The sequence below is a fragment of the Mus musculus genome, chromosome 10, assembly GCF_000001635.26.
Source record: "Mus musculus strain C57BL/6J chromosome 10, GRCm38.p6 C57BL/6J".
NCBI classification, from domain to species: Eukaryota; Metazoa; Chordata; class Mammalia; order Rodentia; family Muridae; genus Mus; species Mus musculus.
In genome coordinates, this window is record NC_000076.6 from 43,792,352 (window position 1) to 43,811,606 (window position 19,255).

At 42.2% G+C, this 19,255-nt stretch overlaps 1 long non-coding RNA gene across 1 annotated transcript; it reads right to left on the bottom strand.

Annotated features, from left to right (window-relative positions):
* Positions 1–233: 233 nt before the first annotated feature.
* On the bottom strand, positions 234–8,757 carry Gm40635. The gene is made up of 3 exons (XR_871619.1): positions 8,508–8,757; positions 8,304–8,417; positions 234–1,162 (listed from the first exon to the last, which is right to left on the bottom strand). It is a non-coding gene; the product is annotated as a predicted gene, 40635 (long non-coding RNA).
* Positions 8,758–19,255: the final 10,498 nt, after the last annotated feature.

Consider the following 19,255-nt stretch of genomic DNA (forward strand, 5'->3'; position numbering starts at 1 on the left):
ACTGGCCAATCACATTATTTCTATAGTCACTACACCCAATTTTTTGTATGAGTCTTAGAGATCTGGATTAAGTTCTTCATGCTTGTATAACAAGGGCTTTATGGGCAAAGTCATCTCCCCAAGCTCTCACACTTCTTTAGTGATCCAAGGGTAAGTGTTATTGATGTTTTAGAGCAAAGACCCAGCTCTAAAAATCCTGACAAACTAGGCTTAACTGTTTCAATATTCCAGGTACAGAAATGAGTAGCGTCAAAGGGCAGAAAAAGGAGAGTTGACAGACCAGACACCTGGGGAGAGGAAGTCTGAGGTTTGGGTTTGAACAGAGGAAGAGCTGGGGCAAGAAGCAAGAGGTCAGTCAAGTCCAGTCCATCACAATCTGGGTTTGCATGGTGATACAAAGAGATCCTTACTGCTTGGGACATTTGGTCTCTATGAGATGACAGCTTCTGTTTAGGGGTGGTGTAATCGTCACCGTGAATGTGGTTACACACATAGGAGTCAGATACAAAATGCAGGCTGGGTGCCAAGCTTTTCTCCCCACTTAGTTCAGCCCAAGTAAGGGGGCAGTGATTACCATGCCTCTTGTCTGTGCCCTGCATTTTATTCTTTCTTGCAAACACGCCTCTAACAGGCAGCTCAAGGGTAGGAAAGCACAGTGGGTAATGAAGCTGAACCAGGAGCGAGTAGGGCTGTGTGTTGGGGCAATGAGGGAGATGGGAAGAAGGAGGGATGAAGGAGGAATAGGAAAAGACAAAAGCAAAAGGCGGAGAGGTGACATACAGAGCCTCCATATGGAAGAGTGAGCAATGACTGGAGCAATAACAAAGGGTGCTCCCTCAGCCCCTCAGCACAGCCTGGGGACAAGCAAGCTCTGTAAGCATCTCAGCAGCATAGCCAGTAGAGTCATAGTCTGTGTTTTCACACAATGCGCAGGGGACTCCTGGATCTGTTAACTCTGCAGAATCCGTGGTGAGTTTCTCTGCAGATTCAAGTCAAGCATTATCTATAAATCAATGGACCAGTTTCCAAGTGGTGTCTCTTACCATAGTACTCTGATTGACTTGGGCTGTGGGCTCCTGGCTTTCTCAGAACTTCTCACCATGCTCCAAGCTCCTGGGCATGGGGGAACCATGCCCAGTGACAAGAGGTCGCCACTCCTTGGCTGTGAAGAAACAGGAAGAGGATTATGGTTGTCCTTGTAGACACATCTGGTCAGTAAGGCAGGCACCCTGCCCTGGGAACCTCCTTCCTGGGAAAACATTTGCCTACTTAACAAAGTCAGTTACTACTCTGTTCTGCCAGTAGAGTGAGCAAATTTGAGCCCAGGATGGCCCATAATCTTTCTTTTTCTTCCTTCCTTCCTTCCTTCCTCCCCACCAACAACCGTCTTATCCTCATCATCATTATTATCATTTAGAAAGTGGAGAGTTTTAAGAGAGCTTTTAAGCATTGATGGTGAGGGCTGATGGTGTTATGAAATATAATGTGGCAGCAGCAGAGGTAAGAGGTACCTGGTGAGGCCATGCCAGGGTGTCTTCCTGAAACACACCCATTCGACAGATCTAGTATAAGGAAGGTTTACTGTGGGGGAAGGGAGGGGAGTGAAGACCTGAAGAAGGGGAGAGGCAGACAGAGCAAGGAGTGGGGAGAGAGTAAGGATAGAGGACAGAAAGAAGGAGAAAAAGAGAAAGAGAAAGAGAGAGAGAGAGAGAGAGAGGAAGAGGAAGAGGAAGAGGAAGAGGAAGAGGAAGAGAGGCCAGTGGGGGAGAGAGGGGGCAGGCTGAAGTAACGAGCTGCTCTCTTATACATTGCCTGGTCACCCACCCCTGGCATGGCACAGGTAGTAATGGTGGCAGATAATGATGCAAGCTGTTGCTAGGTCGCTGTTGGGAAGAGCCAAGCCGAATATTCTTTAAACCAACAGATGGTACCTGAAGCCCTTAGGCTGTGAGTGTCTAAGGTCTTTCCTAGGTCTTCCAAAAGAGAAGACTTGAAGTCTTCATTAATGACACTTGAATTTGGGACATGCCCCACTGTGGCAAGCCCTGGTGGCTCTTGCTCAAGAGAGAGGACGATGCTGACTCCGTGATAGGCACAGTTTGAATGCAAGGTTGTCACCCTCTTTACAAATCAGTATAGAGTTAAGCTCTCTTGTCTCTGCGATGTTATGGATTAAACCCAGGGTCTCATGCATGTAAGGCAGGCGCTCCACCAACTGAACTATGTTCTCAGCCACAATTCCACAGAAAAATAGAAAGGCATCCAGCAAGTCACACAGTGATGTGAAAACAGCCTTCATAATTAGTTGATTAATCATTGTCAGCCTCTTGTCTTGTGCTGATATCTGAGTAAGGTGCACTCGGAGTATTGATTGCATCCAAGCCAGGATTCCTTTGTAGCCGTAACCCGAAGGTCACGGTGACCAGAAGCCCACCTCGAGTTACTCCCTTTTGCAAAGTGATAACCTGGTGCGCAGGCAGCTGTAACCCAAGCTCATCTTCCTATGGGCGGCGGGTAGTTACTCCTGCTCTGCTGTAGCTGGATTGCGTTTAGTCTTAATGGGAATCTTTCTGAGACAGAAACCTAATTCCACTTAGGAAATAATATGCCCACTCAACCTTTCTTCCCAGAACCAGCCTGAACTTCAAACTTTCAGGGGGTTGGGAAGAATAGGCAGAGATTGCTCTCTGAATGTGGATAGTTCCAGACAAAGCAGGGCTAAGAAAGACTTGCATCTTTAAGCCATTCTGGAGATGTTTTCATAGTGAAAGGCAGCATTGTACTTGGCATTTGTCTTTGCAACAGCCTGAAACTTGGAAATTGGTAGAGCTTATATGCCAGTCTTAAACCAAGACTGTTGCCGTTGCTCCAACTTCCATTTTTCTTTTCCTTTCTTTTCCTTTCTTTTCTTTTCTTTTCTTTTCTTTTCTTTTTTCTTTTCTTTCCTTTCCTTCTCTTCTCTTCTCTTTTCTTCTTTCTTTCTCTCTTTCTCTCTCTCTCTCTCTCTCTCTCTCTCTCTCTCTCTTTCTTTCTTTCTTTCTTTCTTTCTTTCTTTCTTTCTTAACCTGAACCCTCAGAGCTCCCAGAGACTAAGCCACCAACAAAGAGCATACTTGGGCTGGTCAGAGGCTCCCTACACATATGTATCAGAGGCTGCCACATCTAGCCTCAGTGGGAAAGGATGAACCTGATCCTGCAGAGACTTGATGCCCCAGGCATCAAGGATGGGGGTGGGGAGCTGCCCTCTCAGAGGCAAGGGGGAGGAGGGAGGAACTCTGTGTGGGGGACACAGGGGGCAACATTTGGGATGTAAACAAATGAATGAATAAATAAATAAATAAATAGATAAATAAATAAACAAAATTAAGCCTGTGCCACAGAGCTCCATATGCAAATACTGCTGGGAGAGAGCAGGTCTTCCAGTAGTGCTGACAAGCCTTTGAGCACAGGTAAGACCACCACTTCTGCTCAGAGGGACCCGCCCAGAGCCCTCAAGACACAGGAACCGAGGAGCTGCCTGGGACAGGATCCTTCCGGTTTCGGTCTGCCCAAGGAACATATCCTGTGCCACAGTGCTCCATACGCAAATACCATTGGGAGAGAGCTGGTCTCTCAGGAGTGCCAACACACCTATGAGCACACATCTCGTGATGCTGATAGAGGACTTTAAGAAAGACATAAATAACCTGCTTAGAGAAATACAGGAGAACACAGGTAAACAGCCAGAAGTCCTTAAAGAGGAAACACAAAAATCCCTTAAAGAATTACAGGAAAACACAAACAGGTGAAAGGATTGAACAATACCATCCAGAATCTAAAAACGGAAATAGAAACAATAAAGAAATAACCAAGGGAGACAATCCTAGAGTTAGAAAACCTAGAAAAGAGATCAGGAGTCATAGATGCAAGCATCACCAACAGAATACAAGAGATAGAAGAGAGAATCTCAGGTGCAGAAGATACCAGAGAAAACATTGATACAACAGTGAAAGAAAACACAAAAAGCAAAAAGCTCCTAACCCAAAACATCCAGGAAATCCAGAACACAATGAGAAGACCAAACCTAAGGATAATAGGTATAGAAGAGAGTGAAGATTCCCAACTTAAAGAGCCAATAAATATCTTCAACAAAATTATAGAAGAAAACTTCCCAAGCCTAAAGAAAGAGATGCCCATAAACATATAAGAAGCTTACAAAACTCCAAATAGATTAGACCAGAAAAGAAATTCCTCCCTTCACATAATAGTCAAAACACCAAATGCACTAAACAAAGAAAGAATATTAAAAGCAGTAAGGGAAAAAGGTCAAGTAACATATAAGGCAGGCGTATCAGAATTACACCGGGCTTCTCCCCAGAGACTATGAAAGCCAGAAGATCCTGGGCAGATCTCATAGAGATCTTAAGAGAACACAAATGCCAGCCCAGGCTATTATACCCAGCAAAACTCTCAATTACCATAGAGGGAGAAACCAAGATATTCCATGACAAAACCAAATTTACACAATATCTTTCCACAAATACAGCCTTACAAAGGATAATAGATGGAAAACATCAACACAAGGAGGGAAACTACACCCTAGAAGAAGCAAGAAAGTAATCTTCTTTCAACAAACCCAAAAGAAGATAACCATACAAACATAAAAATACCATAAAAAATAACAGGGAGCAACAATCACTATTCCTTAATATCTCTTAACATCAATGGACTCAATTCCCCATTAAAAAGACATAGACTAACAGACTGGATACGTAAACAGGACCCAGCATTTTGCTGCATACAGAAAACACACCTTAAGTGCCAAAGACAGACACTATCTCAGAGCAAAGGGCTGGAAAACAATTTTCCAAGCAAATGATCTCAAGAAACAAGCTGGAGTAGCCATTCTAATATTGAATAAAATTGACTTTCAACCAAAAGTTATCAAAAAAGGATAAGGAAGGACACTTCATACTCATCAAAGGAAAAATCTACCAAGATAAACTCTCAATTCTGAACATCTATGCTCCAAATGCAAGGGCACCCACATTCATAAAAGAAACTTTACTAAAGCTCAGAGCACAGATTGTGCCTCATACAATAATAGTGGGAGACTTCAACGCCCTACTCTCACCAATGAACAGATCCTGGAAACAGAAACTAAATAGAGATACATTGAAACCAATGTGTCTCTATTCATAACATAACAGAAGTTATGAACCAAATGGATTTAACAGATATATATAGAACATTTTATACTGAAACAAAAGAATATACCTTCTTCTCAGCACCTCATAGTACCTTCTCCAAAATTGGCCATATAATCGGTCACAAGACAGGCCTCATCAGATACAAGAAGATGGAAATAATCCCATGTATCCTATCAGATCACCATGGACTAAGACTGGTCTTCAATAGCAACAAAAACAACAAAAATTCAATATACACATGGAAGCTGAACTTGGTCAAGGAAGAAATAAAGAAAGAAATTAAAGACTTTTTAGAATTTAATGAAAAAGAAGGCATAACATACCCAAACTTATGGGATACAATGAAAGCTGTGCTAAGAGGAAAACTCATAGCTCTGAGCGCCTCCAAAATGAAACTGGAGAGAGCACACACTAGCAGCTTGACAACACACCTGAAAGCTCTGGAACAAAAAGAAGCAAACACGAGGAGTAGATGACAGGAAATAATCAAACTCAAGGCTGAAATCAACCAAGTAGAAACAACAACAACAACAACAAAAAACTATACAAAGAACCAATGAAACCAGGAGCTGGTTCTTTGAGAAAATCAATAAGATAGATAAACCCTTAGCCAGACTACCAGAGGCCACAGAGACAGTATCCAAATTAACAAAATCAGAAGTGAAAAGGGAGATATAACAACAGAAACTGAGGAAATTAAAAAACATCACCAGATAAAAGCCTATATTAAAAAAAAAACTGGAAAATCTGGATGAAATGGAAAAATTTCTAGACAGATACCAAATACCAAAGTTAAACCAGGATCAGATCAACCATCTAAACAATCCCATAACCCCTAAAAAATAGAAGCAGTCATTAAAAGTCTCCCAACCAAAAAAGCTCAGGACCAGATGGGTTTAATGCAGAATTCTATCAGACCTTCAAAGAAGACCTAATACCAATACTCTTCAAATTTTTCCACAAAATAGAAACAGAAGGAACACTAACCATTTCACTCTATGAAGCCACAGTTATGCTGCATATTCTCCCTTGAAGATGGAATGGTTTCTGTCTAATCAGGAACTTTTCACAATTTCCTTTCATAGAGAACTTCATAAGAGCTTTTCTTCTATTTCTATCATGTTTAATGTTACAAATAGATTTTTAAAACTGGTTGAATGCATATTACATTTAGCTTCAGAAGGCATCATGTATATTTAAGAGGCATTTAACTATTATAAATTATTTTGATGACTTAAAAATGTCAATATTGAGTTGTATGTTTTACAATAAATTTTATTAGTTTAATAAAAAAATTAAATAAATAAATTTAAAAATTATCTAAAATAGAATTACATCATCTCTCTCTTAACACTTCCTGTGTCCTTTCTCTCCAATGCCTTCCATGCTTTGTCCCCAAATTCATGGCCTCTTTTTCTTTGATTATTATTGTTACATATACATGCCAAATTGCATAAATACAACCTGCTGAATCTGTTGAGTGTTATGTGTATACAAGGTGACTTCGGAGCTGACCACTTGTGTGTTTGATGACCACTCAGAAGCTCATTCCTAGAGAAGACTAATTGACCCTGGCTCAGAACTTGTTAGTGGTCTGCAGTTCTTTGGTGGTTGTGCTTGGGCGATTTTTAAGAAAGATTTAATGTGTCTGTGTGTGTGTGTGTGTGTGTGTGTGTGTGTGAGAGAGAGAGAGAGAGAGAGAGAGAGAGAGAGAGAGAGAGAGAGAGAGAGAGAGGTGGCAGGGCAAGCAGGGGTGGGGTGTCAGTGGAGGTCAGATGAATGTGGAGTTATAGTCTCCTGAAGTTTAAGTTATAAGTGGTTATGAGCTACCTGCTGTAGGTGGTGTACACCAAACTCTAGTCCTCTGCAGAAGCAGCAAGCTCTCTTAAATGCTGAGCCAACACTGCTATAGAAATAATTTAAGGGGACCAAAAAAAAAATGGGTTCTAAGCCCATGACAATCATTTTTCCTTCTGCCAGCTCACAAAGTCCTATCTCTCTAAAGTCAAATGGGCACTAACTCTCCCTTTACTGTGATTGGCTGGATATTGGTGAAACCTGGGGCTTTGATGGTTTGTTAGCTTTTGTAACCGCAAGAAACTGTCTGGGCTAGCCAATCACCTTAAAAAGAGGAAAGTTTCTCTGAGTCCCCAGTTTTCTAGTCCAGGGTCATTTGGACCTGTGGATTTAGGTGTGTGGTGAGACACAACAAGAATACATGGTGGGGAAGCTGATGACTTCGTGGTGACTGAGAAACAAAACAGAGAGAAAGGAGAATCAGGTCCTGACATCCCTTTCTGGGGGGATGGGGGGGGGGGTCCTGCAAGCTTCACTTCTGGCAGTGAAACAACCCACGGAGAGTCAATAATGAATCTCAGTTCAATACGACTTAGGTAGCTGCTGGCACTGGCTCAGACGTCTGGAGTGTGACGCCAGGTGGTTTATTGTAGCCATATTTAAGCACAGCACAAATTCAGAAGAAAAGGTTTCCTAGTGACAATTAGCTCAGTCCTGTGTGCACAACAAAGCTTAAGGCATGTTTACATTGAAACTCTTTACAAAGTACATAGGCTTCTTCCATAAAGGTGAGTTCTGTTGTCTTAGAAACAATGTTTAAGGTAAGGGTCTAGGGAGAATGACAGAGGTAAACACAATGTCTGTGGGAGTCAGGATTGGCCTGGCCCTAAGATAACACCGGAGTCACTCGGGCTGTTGTAAGTCTAAGTAACATCCCTCCTGAGGGTGGGTTTTATGGACTGTGAAGCAATGGTCGAGGTTTTGAGGGGGAAGGAGGTTGGTATGGAGTCTTAAATAAAGAAACAAAATATTCTGGGGTATTCAGGTGAAGCCTGGCCTATGGAGAGTTGCATAAGATCAGCAGGTTGTAAACTACAACCTTTTCCATCACTTTGGGTGGAAGACAAGTAGACATCTTCCATTCAAGAGACAAATGTGTCTTTAAGCATCTGGGCTTTCCTGGCGCTTATCTGCACACAAACCCCTTACCCTGTACACCCTTCATAAGCATGCCTTATCTGACCTAAGTTCTACCAGTAGGCTACACTCCCTGAAGGTTCCAGTACTTCCCCAAGTGCCACAGACTGGGAAACAAACCTTCATAGCAAGAGCTGTGGTGGTGGGAAGAAACACTCCTTATCCACACTAGAGCAATTGGCTTCCGGGATGACAGAATTTCGAGGCTCCTCTTCCAGCGGGCTGAGCAAGTTCCTAGAGAAGAGTGTAAAAGGTGAAGCATGAGAGACAACAGATTCTGAGAAGGGTCGGCAGAGTTCCAGTGTGGCTGATGGGTTTTCTTACCAAAGTCACAAAGCAGCTGAATGTGGGACTAGGTTCTCTACCTTAAAGATGGGTGGTATAAGAGATGTAAGGCACAGTAGGTTTCTACATGTGCTCGGCAGATACTGGCAGCTTCTACAGTTCAGTCTCTGGGGCTGAAATGTCTTCACCACTTAGAACACACAAACACTGTACGCAAGACCTAATGAGTTTACAGGGTGAAACCAGCATCCCATTCACAGAGCGTTTGCAGTCAGAGAGAGGATAATCAGAAAATAAAACATGCCCCGGCAGGCTAGTGCTGAGAGAGGAATGTCTGAGGGGAGGGGGACAAGAACCCCAAAGAAAAAGTGTGACACTTTCACTGAAGAGGGGTAAATAGACACGATTCCAAGGGTCCAAGAAAGGGAGGAGAAAACACAGGAGCTCAGAGCTGTGGCTTGCTGGGGAAGCCTGGGAGGAAGAGGAGGAGGAGGGGAAGGGGGAGGGGGAGGGGGATAGATAGAGCATCGCAGTGGGAGGAACCAGACTTCTTGATGACGTGATGTGAGCATCCCTTGTCTGACATGGTTGGAACCAGAAATGTATCAGATTTCAAATCTAAACAAGAAATTCATTTATGTTCCAGAAACACCTATATACATGGCCTGGGGTGATTTTAAGACATTTTTGGTTAAGCGTGGAGGGGTTTTCCCCCAAATTGTATCATTTTAGCACTCAAAAAGTTTCAGATTTTGACATATTAGGTTGTCAGCTCAAGTAGTATTCAATCTGTTTTAGAAATTTTAATCCTACCCTGGGGTTTCTACCCCACATTTGACCATTTAGTTCCTGGATAAAACACACACACACACACACACACACACACACACACACACACACACACACCCCTTATATTTACAATAAGCCTTAAGTGGCACAAGAGTGTGGCAGATATCTACCATCTATGCTATTAGAATCTACTTTCCTATTGATAACCCCAAGTTATTACTTACTATGTTTTTTCTGGGCTTCTCTTAAGTCCAATTGGCCAGCCCTCAGGGCCATGTTTTCTTGGAATCAACCCATGGCAAATTCTCCCTCCTTCTCCTATACCTTCTTCTTCCTCCTCATGGTCACCTCTGATCCCAAGCTCGGGAAACCTAAGCTTTACCTATGTCACTTCAGCCCAGTTATTGGGTTTTGGCATCTTTATTTACCAATGAGCAATAACTTGGGTGCAAGGTCACACATGTCACTCGGATCTACAGGCAGACTCCAGTTCTTGAAGGCCGCACTTAGCATTCCAATAGACAGCAAGACCAAACCTCAACATCACTCTGCAAGTATGTTATATTTAAACGCTAGCAGATGTGTTGTGAGTGTTGCAGCCACACCTGTAACCTCAGCACCCAGGAGGCTGAGGCAGTGGGCCACGAATTCAAGAGTAGGCTAGATTGCACAGTGTCTTAGTCAGAGCTTTATTGCTGTGAAAAGACAACATGCTCAAGGTCAATACAGTTCAGAGGCTCAGTCCATCATCATCGTGGTGGTAAGCATGGCAGTGTGCAGCCAGACATGGTGCTGGAGGAGCGGTGAATTCTGCATCGAGGTCCAAAGCCAGCCAGGAGGAGACTAGATTCTGCATTGGGCAGAGCTTGAGCATAGAAGACCTCAAACCCCGCCTCCACAGTGATGTACTTCCTCTAACAAGTCCACACCTCCTCTAACAAGGCCTCACCTCCTCCAATAAGGCCATAGCTCCTAATAGTGCCACTGCCTATGACCAAGCATTCAAACACATGAATCTATGGGGGCCAAATCCATTCAAACCACCGCACATAGTGAGACTTTATTTTAAGGAAATGAAAACAATAAAGTTTGTAGAGAGTGAATGAGATGGGTCAGCAGGAAAAGGTGTTAGCTTCAAAATTTGAGAGCATGGATTCTACCACTGGAGTACATACAATGAAAAGAGAAAACTCTGTCCTCTTTACCGCCATATATCTGTTATGACATGCATGTTTTTGTGCATATGCAGACAAAAAAACTGAAAAAATAATTTAAGTTAGTAGAAAAATCTGTTCCATGCAACAATAAAGAATTACTTTGTATGAAACAGTTAAAACTCATGTCTGTAATTCGTGTATTCAGTAGGTTACTGCAAAAGTATATTAGATTCTAGGCTAGCTTGGGCTACATAACAAGACCTTGTTTTGAAACAAAAATAAAAAAGAAAGACAACTATACTGAGGACCAAGTCTTTTCAATTGACCATTTGGCTCTGGCCTTTGGCATGCAGTTCTTCTCTTCCATCAGTGACCCAGGGTCTGAGCTGGGTAACCTGGAGTAGACAGGCTAGTCGTGGTGGTAGTAGGAGTCTTCCCCCACCTTGGTTCCCTTGCAGGTATGGACCTGGGCCATCCATGGTTTTATGTCATGTTATAGCAGAGTGACTGTGGTATTTACTTTGTTCACTTTATATTTTCTTGGACACCAAGCATTTGTTCTTCATGTGCAATGGGTGTGTCTGGAGCTAGGGAGGATGTGCATACCCTTGGTTCCCAGTGGTTGCTCCTTGTTGTCACTATGGTGCTTGGCTCTGATCCCCACTCCTTCATCTCTACATCATAATTCATCTCTACAGGGAGCCATGGCTGCCGACTCTGATAGGGCTGCGTTACTGACAACCAGAGTGTGTGTGGATATGGGGAGTGGGGTGTTACTGATCCCTCACATTCCTCCTTGTCCTCTCCTAGGACATTATGTTCAAAGCTGTGCACCTGTGGACACCAGATAAATATCCACCAGTGACAAGAAAGAAAAAAAAAACCAGGAAAAATTTTGTAAAGAAATAAAATTATAGCTGGGCATGGCAGTGCATGCCTTTAATCCCAGCTCTCAGAAGGCAGAGACAGGCAGATCTCTGTGAGTTCAAGGCCAGCCTGGTCTACATAGTGAGTTTCAGGACAGCCAGAATTACATAGAGAAACCCTGTCTTGAAAAAAAAATCAATCGACCAATCAATCAAATTATTACACATATTAGTCACACAAGTGCCTACTGAGCCATCTCATTGACTTTTGTTTCTTTCTTTAAAAAACAGCCTATTCTGTTGTGTTAAAAACAAAATCTGGTTGTTGTGTCAGTGAAACATTTAAAACAAAAACAAACCTTCAACAACAAAAACATCCGATCCCAGGACTCAAAGATGGCTCAATAGGTAATAGTACTTGCCATGCCAGGATGAGTCCCTGAGTTTAGCATGAGGATCTAAATCTGGATCCCCAGTACACACACAAAGAACTGAGAGAGATGCAATGCACCCAGCCATCTGGCATGACCCATTCATGATGGCCTGTGTGGAGATCCTCACAGCCCTCTTCACCAACAGCAAGCAGACTTAGTCTCCTTTGACACCGTCAGACATCTAGAGGTAGAGAGTTCCAGGTAATCTGTGGTAGTTTGAAATAAGAATGGCCCCCATAGATTTCAGACATTTGTATGCTTGGTCTCCAAGGAGGTGTGGCCTTGTTGGAGGAGATGTGTCACTTACTAGAGGTGGGCTTTAGGTGGTACAAGGAGTGGGGTTGGGCTTTGAGATCAAATGCCAATGCCAGGGCCAGTCTCACACTCTCTCTGCCTGCTGCCTGCAGATGAGGATGTAGCTCTCAGCTACTCCTCCATCCCCAAATCTGCTTGCCTGCTGCCATGCTCCCCACCATGATGATACTGAACTAACCTGAAGCTATAAGCAAGCCTCTGAAATTAACTTAAATGCTTCCTTCTATAAGTTGCTTTAGTCATGGTGTCTCTTTACAGCAATATGACAGTAACTAAGATACACTCGAACACCCCAACACCCCATGATGGCACGGCAGCAGATTGGAAGACCTCCTTTCAACATATTAGAAAAAGCAACAGTAAAAATAAAGGAAAGGGAATTAGGAAAAAGAAAATTTTACACAGAAAACAATCCATTAAGAAATGCATCTATAGCCGGGCGATGGTGGCGCATGCCTTTAATCCCAGCACTTGGGAGGTAGAGGCAGGCGGATTTCTGAATTCAAGGCCAGCCTGGTCTACAGAGTGAGTTCTAGGATAGCCAGGGCTATACAGAGAAACCCTGTTAAAAAAAAAAAAAAAAAAAAAAAGAAAAGAAAAGAAAAGAAAAGAAAAGAAAAAAGAAATGCATCTATAAGGGACAGTAAGATGTAGCTCTTCCAACAGATTACTATAACAAATGCTACAAGAGCTTAAAAGTGAGGGTGGGATGGTGTGAGAAGAAAATAATATTACAAGTCAGAATGAGAAAGAGCTCAAATATTGGTTAAAAAAATTATATGAGAACCCAGCATAAAACTTGAAGTAGCAAACATTTAATGAAGATGGGGTGGATTTTCGCAAAGTACAAAGTAATGAAATAGATGTAAGAAAGAGTAGAAACCAGAACAGATCAATTACCACAGGAGAGACTGGAAAAGCAAGAACAAAAGGAAAAACAGAGCTGAAACCTCCCAGCAGGCAGGGTTGTACACCTGTAGTTCCAGTGCTCAGCGGGTAGGCAGGAGAATTCTGAGTAAGAGGCTAGCCTGGACTACATGGTGATGTCCCATCTACCCCTGGCCCCTGAAAAACAAACAAACAAACAAACAAACAAACAAACAAACAAAGGTCTAACATTGAGAAAATAATTGAATCTAAAACTTGGTGCTAGGGAATCAAACCCAGGGCCAAGAGCATGTTAGACAAGTGCTATACTACTGAGCCATGCCCAAAGCCCCATCTAAACGTCGACACAGGAAATTACTGTTACTAACATTATTTGAGCTATTAAGAAAGAAAGAAAGAAAGAAAGAAAGAAAGAAAGAAAGAAAGAAAGAAAGAAAGAAAGAGAAGGAGGGAGGGGGGAGGGAGGGACAGAGGGAGGGAGAAAGAGGCAACCATTTTGTTAGTCAGCAAACTAAACTGCCAAAACTTGATTGACGCTATTAGAAGATAATTATAAAGTAATCTTACAATTATCTGAACTAACACCACGATCTAGTTCAACCTCACAAGTTGACAAAAATGTTTGCTACTATTCTTTCCCCACAGAAGTACAAAACTGGAGGACAATAACAACAAGAGAGACTGGGTTGAGGTGTGGCTTGGCAGCTTGGTGGTAGAGCATATATATTGGGCACACTTGAGGTCCCAGATTCAATCCCCAGCACTCTCCTCCCCTGCCCAGAAGATCCCAGTGTGCCAGAGGAGGCGACAATAACCATACACTTTGGGCCATTTGAAAATGGATGAGCCAATGGAAATTGACTTGCAGTACTATAGAAAGCTAAACCCTAAGCCAGAAGTGTATTCCACCTCAGGAGTATCCAGGACCTGAACAACTGGGGGAGGCAAATTCCTCTACAAATAGGGAGAAGGGTATGATTATATTGTGGCAGTTAGGTTTCCAGGCCCCTGCTTGTCTTCTGAAGGATGAGCGGCCTCCATGCCTGGCTGAAGGCTCTCTGGACTCAGAGCCACCAGGCACACTACAGCAAAGAGACTCTGCTGACAATGAAGATTAGAGGAGGATGGGTTACAGAAAGCTGTTTCCCTGGGCCTGGCTATCTTCTGTATTATCTCCCCAAACTCTGAGAGTTACATTTAACCTTCTCAGAAGGACAATGAGGGGCTTCATCTTTGGGGCCCGATTGCCCAGGGAAAAGGGCCCAAAGATGCAGTCTTAGTTATTTTTCTGTTGCAGAGCTAAGATACCATGACCAAGGCAACTTAGAGAAGAAAGAGAGTACTTGGTGCTTAGGGTTTCAGAGGGTTAGAGTCTGTGACCATCATGGAAGGAAGCATGGAAGCAGGCAAGCAGCCAGGCATGGCACTGAAGCAGTAGCTGACAGCCCAGATCTTGAGATAAAAATCCATGGGTCGAGGGACAAAGAGAGAGACATACACAGAGAGAGACATACACAGAGAGACATAGAGACAGAGAGAGAAAGACAGAGAGACTGAGACACATGCAGACACACACACACACACACACACACACACATAGAGACAGTGAGAGAGAAACTAACTGATAATAGCACAAGTTTTCAAACCTCAAAGCTTACCCCAAATAACAAACTCTGCTAACATGAACACACTTTCTTTTTGTTGTTGTTGGTTTTTTTTTTCAAGACAGGGTTTCTCTGTGTAGACCTGGCTGTCCTGGAACTCACTTTGTAGACCAGGCTGGCCTCGAACTCAGAAATCCACCTGCCTCTGCCTCCCAAGTGCTGGGATTAAAGGAATGTGCCACCACTGCCTGGTCACACTTTTTAATTCTTCCCAAATAGTTTCAATATCTGGGGACCAAGCGTTGAATCATGTGAGTCTGAGCCTATAGTGGCCATTCTCATTCAAACCATCACAGACAGGCGTTCCCATTAAAGCAGAGAGAAGCACAGGAAGGTCCAGGTCCTACCCACGTTCACCAAACTCATAGTCACTATACTAGTGCATCATTCTTCAGAGTGAGCAGTTAGCTAAGGATTGCCACACAGAACAGGAAATTAACATGGAAAACAGAAATGAAGAAAAGAAAAAGAAAATCTAAGCAGAAGAAAACCTTTTAAAGTCCTTAATAGCACTACAGGGAAGAAGAAACTTCATATTGCCATACAAAGAAGAGATTAAGGTAGGAGGATCAGTTGAGCCTAGAGCTCAGCCAGTTTGGGGTCTGTACTACACAGCCATCTGTGGTGGTACTGAGGCTGCGGGCAGTGGCTCTGCTCCTGGCAGGACAACACAGAGTTGCTACCTCTTCAAAGGAGAAAAGGAGGGATTGAAAAGAAACATAGAATTTGGAGATTTAAAAGAGAGCTGCAGAAAGGACAGATTCAGTAAAAGAGCTGGAAAGGGGAGCTGTCAAGTTTCAGTAATAAACAAAATTCAGGACATTGTTTAATATGAATTTCAAGTAGCTACAACCCCTTTTAGTTCAATTATGCCCCTGCACAATATTTATTGTGTCTGAAATTAAAATCCTTCTGCATAGCTTTGTGTTTTTATCCAGTAACCCAAGGTCAAGATGAAGTCCAGGATGAAATTTCCTTAAAAACTCAAAAGGAGGCAGAAGGATGGATGAAACTCAAAGGTGAATTGAGAAAGACTTTCAATTGAGATGGATCGATTGAATAGGAATTACAGAAAAGAAGAACAGAGAGAATAAGTTACTAAGAAAACTTGAGTGGAGTCTAATCAGAGCCAAGTTCCAGAGATGAACCCTCATCCCTCAGCACTGAATGGACTCAGAGTCAGAGAAAATAGGGGATAGGAAAACAGATATAGAAATATAGAGATAGGGGTAATGTGTAAATATACCTCCATGTTTTATATATATTTATGTAACCATATATATTTATCCATGTTATATATATGGAGGGGGAATGTTTGAATGGGAAATATTCCCCTTGGGTTCATGTATTTGGACACTTGTTGGTGGCCCTGCTTAAAGAGGTTGTGCCCTGCTAATTAATATCGAAGTCTACCATTGTCCAGATAGCCTTTTGAGCTCAGAACAAAATGGGGGACTGTCTTTACTGTCAGGGCTTCTTCTCTAATGTAGTCTGGGGAGCTTGACTCCTTCCTACATGTGGAATGTCAGGTAGCCTTGGTGAAATTGTTTCAGCTTCCTTTCCCCCAATAAGAAATCCTTTCAGCAAACACCTGAGATTCCTGGGATGCCTCCCCATGCTAATGAGGCAGGCATCTCAGTACCTTAGCCTTCAGCCCACCTGGATATTCCTATCCACTTCCCTAAAATTATGTAACCCTTGATTTACCCTGAATAAAACTGATCTGTCTCCCTAAAGTTAGCTAATCCCAGAGTGTCGTCATTTCTGTCTCATTTATGGAAAACCCTGTTGTGAGAGAAGGCAGACTCACAGTTGTGGAACCTTCAGACCTCCCTAATGCTGTGACCTTTAAATACACTTCCCCATGTTCTGGTGACCTCCCACAACCATATAATTATTTCACCGCTACTTTGTACCTGTAATCTTGCTACTGTTATGAATAATAGCGTAAATATCTGATATGCAGGATATCTGACATATGACTCCCCAAAGGGGTCACGACCCACAGGTTAAGAAGCGGTGCATGACCTCACACAATAATAGTGGGAGACTTCAACACACCACTTTCTTCAAAGGACAGATCGTGGAAACAGAAACTAAACAGGGACACAGTGAAACTAACAGAAGTTATGAAACAAATGGACCTGACAGATATCTACAGAACATTTTATCCTAAAACAAAAGGATATACCTTCTTCTCAGCACCTCACGGGACCTTCTCCAAAATTGACCATATAATTGGTCACAAAACAGGCCTCAATAGATACAAAAATATTGAAATTGTCCCATGTATCCTATCAGACCACCATGGCCTAAGACTGATCTTCAATAACAACATAAATAATGGAAAGCCAACATTCACGTGGAAACTGAATAACACTCTTCTCAATGATACCTTGGTCAAGGAAGGAATAAAGAAAGAAATTAAAGACTTTTTAGAGTTTAATGAAAATGAAGCCACAACGTACCCAAACCTATGGGACACAATGAAAGCATTTCTAAGAGGGAAACTCATAGCTCTGAGTGCCTCCAAGAAGAAACGGGAGACAGCACATACTAGCAGCTTGACAACACATCTAAAAGCCCTAGAAAAAAAGGAAGCAAATTCACCCAAGAGGAGTAGACGGCAGGAAATAATCAAACTCAGGGGTGAAATCAACCAAGTGGAAACAAGAAGAACTATTCAAAGAATTAACCAAACGAGGAGTTGGTTCTTTGAGAAAATCAACAAGATAGATAAACCCTTAGCTAGACTCACTAAAGGGCACAGGGACAAAATCCTAATTAACAAAATCAGAAATGAAAAGGGAGACATAACAACAGATCCTGAAGAAATCCAAAACACCATCAGATCCTTCTACAAAAGGCTATACTCAACAAAACTGGAAAACCTGGACGAAATGGACAAATTTCTGGACAGATACCAGGTACCAAAGTTGAATCAGGATCAAGTTGACCATCTAAACAGTCCCATATCACCTAAAGAAATAGAAGCAGTTATTAATAGTCTCCCAACCAAAAAAAGCCCAGGACCAGATGGGTTTAGTGCAGAGTTCTATCAGACCTTCAAAGAAGATCTAATTCCAGTTCTGCACAAACTATTTCACAAAATAGAAGTAGAAGGTACTCTACCCAACTCATTTTATGAAGCCACTATTACTCTGATACCTAAACCACAGAAAGACCCAACAAAGATAGAGAACTTCAGACCAATTTCTCTTATGAATATCGATGCAAAAATCCTCAATAAAATTCTCGCTAACCGAATCCAAGAACACATTAAAGCAATCATCCATCCTGACCAAGTAGGTTTTATTCCAGGGATGCAGGGATGGTTTAATATACGAAAATCCATCAATGTAATCCATTATATAAACAAACTCAAAGACAAAAACCACATGATCATCTCGTTAGATGCAGAAAAAGCATTTGACAAGATCCAACACCCATTCATGATAAAAGTGTTGGAAAGATCAGGAATTCAAGGCCCATACCTAAACATGATAAAAGCAATCTACAGCAAACCAGTAGCCAACATCAAAGTAAATGGAGAGAAGCTGGAAGCAATCCCACTAAAATCAGGGACTAGACAAGGCTGCCCACTTTCTCCCTACCTTTTCAACATAGTACTTGAAGTATTAGCCAGAGCAATTCGACAACAAAAGGAGATCAAGGGGATACAAATTGGAAAAGAGGAAGTCAAAATATCACTTTTTGCAGATGATATGATAGTATATATAAGTGACCCTAAAAAGTCTACCAGAGAACTCCTAAACCTGATAAACAGCTTCGGTGAAGTAGCTGGATATAAAATAAACTCAAACAAGTCAATGGCCTTTCTCTATACAAAGAATAAACAGGCTGAGAAAGAAATTAGGGAAACAACACCCTTCTCAATAGTCACAAATAATATAAAATATCTCGGCGTGACTCTAACTAAGGAAGTGAAAGATCTGTATGATAAAAACTTCAAATCTCTGAAGAAAGAAATTAAGGAAGATCTCAGAAGATGGAAAGATCTCCCATGCTCATGGATTGGCAGGATCAACATTGTAAAAATGGCTATCTTGCCAAAAGCAATCTACAGATTCAATGCAATCCCCATCAAAATTCCAACTCAATTCTTCAACGAATTGGAAGGAGCAATTTGCAAATTTGTCTGGAATAACAAAAAACCTAGGATAGCAAAAAGTCTTCTCAAGGATAAAAGAACTTCTGGCGGAATCACCATGCCAGACCTAAAGCTTTACTACAGAGCAATTGTGATAAAAACTGCATGGTACTGGTATAGAGACAGACAAGTAGACCAATGGAATAGAATTGAAGACCCAGAAATGAACCCACACACCTATGGTCACTTGATCTTCGACAAGGGAGCTAAAACCATCCAGTGGAAGAAAGACAGCATTTTCAACAATTGGTGCTGGCACAACTGGTTGTTATCGTGTAGAAGAATGCGAATCGATCCATACTTATCTCCTTGTACTAAGGTCAAATCTAAGTGGATCAAGGAACTTCACATAAAACCAGAGACACTGAAACTTATAGAGGAGAAAGTGGGGAAAAGCCTTGAAGATATGGGCACAGGGGAAAAATTCCTGAACAGAACAGCAATGGCTTGTGCTGTAAGATCGAGAATTGACAAATGGGACCTAATGAAACTCCAAAGTTTCT